We start from the raw sequence: 3,491 nt of genomic DNA on the forward strand, positions 1-3,491 counted from the left end.
GTTTCGCATCATTATGCTAGCTATTTTTGAATACGGTATCCAAACCTAAATTTTATTGAATTTTCATGCCTTTTGTGCCCTAAGACCAAATGGGTTTTACTTTTGAATTTTTCAAGTTTTGAGGTTTCTACCTTGATTTGCATGCCACCTAGTTTTCTAGGGTTATCTTGGCATGATGGTGGTCATTGACTTGGTTATCTATAGGATGTTAGTCACACCATTGTTGCACTTTTATGTTGCATTGGGATGTGTGTCACATCCATCCTCTTGAGTTGTTATTTGATTGATTGTTGTATTTTTCTTGTGTTCTCATCTACTCCTTATGTTATAATCTTCATGATAGTGGTGCGCCACACATGAGCACATGCACATGCAATTTTTGGGTGACTTGTCAGGCCCAATCTCCTAGTTGTATTTTGGTTGAGTTATGATCATTTGGGGTTCGATTGGGAATATGCATGCCTACAGGAACTCATCGTTGGATGAGCATGAGTAGGGTAGGGTAACATCCATGGAGGTGGCTTCTATCTCTGCAACCCAATGACTATTTCCCAAGGGTTGGTGTGCTAAAGTTTTAATCAAGTGGTAACTAAATAATACATTGAATGGTAATAAAACTTAAGATTAAAAAATATTTCTATGTCAGAGCCTTCTATTGGGAAGTTGACTTTGCACAGTTCTGAGCTTGGGCTTTCTGATGCCAAGTGACTCTCCATATTGTCTAGCCCTACATAGTTGCCCATTTAGTGTCTAACTAGGACCTATTGTACATGCATAGTCTCATGACCTTGATTTTAGTCATCATAAATAGATGGCATGTGTGTTGGCCATGGATTCCTATTTTATGTGTGTTTGTGGTTGGATCATTATCTCCATCAACACATTGGGAGTGGACCTATGGGTTCCATATGGTTGGAAGGCATAGCTATCTTCACCACTATTTGGGACCAATGTATAGAGACAGTCTATTGTCCTAGTGTGACCAATACTAGATGTTTTCACTTGGTACTTCGAGTTCCAGACTATCCTTTCTTGTGAATTATGCCTTCATTGGAATGCTTGGATATCATGTTTAGATGATGTTAGTTTATTTGGTGCATTTCTATATTATGATGTTTAGCATATGATTAGATGATGTGACTTTTTTAGTTTGAGTATCTATTTATTATTGGTTAGCATATTAGATTTTTTGTTCTATGATGTTATTACACTTTAGAAGTGACGCTCTCATAAGATAGCTTCGACTATCTAGTTGGTAGTCTAGGATGTTAGATGCAGGGGATGGCTAAGACCTTCAAGGTATCATGATGCTATTATGGTTGGGAGGAAACACACATGAGTTTTGTTCTATTCATTCATTGTGATGTTTCTTTCAATACTTTTCTATGCCTCAATTTGTGGATCTAGTACTCCCTTGAGTGGAGGAATTACCTATTTTAGCTTTTTATCCTATGTTTTTATGGTGTGCTATTTGTTGGATACAATTATTCAATTGTGTGTTGTCTTTGATGTTACAAAAATGGCATATTAGTTATCAAACAGAGTCTACCAAGTTCAAAAGGTTAGCAAAGTGAATTACCAAGTCTACCGAGTGTTTTTGGAAGTTTCACTTTGAACACAATTTCTACCAAGCTCACTCAGGCGTTGAAGGATTCTATTGCAGAAGTCAATTTCTAACGAGCTCACAAGGTCAGCAAAGAAAAGTTAGTGTTTATCGAGTTCACTTGGTCTCCAAAGGATTTTGTAGAGTTCATAGTGTTTACTGAACTTCACTTGGTTAACACTGGAAATAATTTTTGGAGCAGTGTTTACCGAGCAGGATCGGCCAATGAACAATTTCATTGTTTTGGGAAATAAAGTTTAATTGTTTCATGTAATGACTGTAGCCGATTGATGTATTGTTTATTGGTAAATGTAACTTGTAAATGAGCTGAGTTGACAATTTGTAAGGTATAAATAAAAGGTCAAGTTGTGAATTCTAATGTATGAATGGATGTATTAATGAGAAAGCATGCAAGTGAGTTGATTGTGTAAAGAGGAAGTGTGAGTGAATTTTGAAGAAGGATCATATATCCTTGAGGAGCAGTGAAGGTGTATTTGATCAGTAAGGATCTAGTGAAGATGAAAAGAGATCTATAATAGCAAAGATCAGTTGCATCTCATTCAAGTCACTCATTGTTACTTTCTCACAATTGTAGCAGTGACTTTTAAATCTCTTAACAGAGTTGGTTTAGCAACCATTTTTGTAAATCCTTTAACAAGGTGGACAATTCTACTAAATTGTTCTAAAGTCCTCTAACAAGGCCACTCCTAGCAAGGTGATTAAATACTCTAACAAGGTCACATCTAACAGCGTGTTTTGTAACCTTTAATAGGGGTGGCTCCTAATAGGGATCACTTCAAAAGAGTAAAATTGGTAGCTACTTACTTGGTGGTTTTTCCCATATTGGGTTTCCATGTTAAATCTAGTGTCTCTTGTGTTCATGTTATTTCTTTTTTCATGCATGTTAATAATTTTGAATTCTTAAAAATCAACAAGTTAATACACAACACATCTACTTAATTACAACATTTTTCTATGTGGCTACTGAGTGATAGTAGTAACTAGTTATTTAAGACTTCTAAGGGATCTTTGGATTTGTTTTTGTGGTAACTGATTCACCCCCCACCCCCCCTCTCTCAGTTACACCGTCTATATTTCCAACAATTGGTATCAGAGTTTTTGGTGTTTGTGGGAAGGATTTCAAGGATCTAACCTAAAGATTAGGATGTCTTACAAGAGGGAAATTCCAAGGCTTAACTGGGATAAATTTTCAACATGAGAAAGCAGTGAATGTTCCTTAATAGATTGTTAGGTATGGTATAGCAACATCATATTAGGCTAAACAAGAAGGGTGTTTTATGGCTTGGTATGTCCTAGGGCATTGAAGAGAAGGTGTTACAAATAATGGTTTGATTCCAAAGATTGTGGAGGTATGGTTTTGAAAAAAACCTATGCAACAAGGGTTTTAAAGCCTTAGATTGGTGTTTTGAGTGCTTCTTGTGGAGTGAGACCTAGCCCTGTTAGATTTGGTCATTTTATGCCATGTCATAATTGTGATGAAATTTTGGAGTGGTAAGGATCAAGGAAAGTATAGATGCTTTGTAAAGTGAAGGGATTTGATGCCATTTAAGGGTCACCTTGTGAAGGAAGTCAGACCTGGTCCAAAACACTCAGTATTGAAATTTACATATGTTGTATAACCCTAAAAAGGGTATCTAAAAGTGTAATTTTTTCCTAGAATTCTTTGGGAAAAGTCAGAGAAAAAGAGGCAAAATTGGTACAACAGGGCTAATTGGGGCTACTAGGTCTAGAAAATAGTTTGAAGTTTTTAGACTAATAGGTATGGCAAAGGCTATCAAAAGTGGTTGATTCTTGTATAATATACCTTTTTTAAATCATTTATACCTATCCTAGGAATTTGGAGGCATAGATAAGTCATTTGTGGGTA

The sequence above is a fragment of the Cupressus sempervirens genome, chromosome 5 (assembly GCF_028749045.1).
Source record: "Cupressus sempervirens isolate cs-2001-9-10 chromosome 5, ASM2874904v1, whole genome shotgun sequence".
NCBI lineage: Eukaryota > Viridiplantae > Streptophyta > Pinopsida > Cupressales > Cupressaceae > Cupressus > Cupressus sempervirens.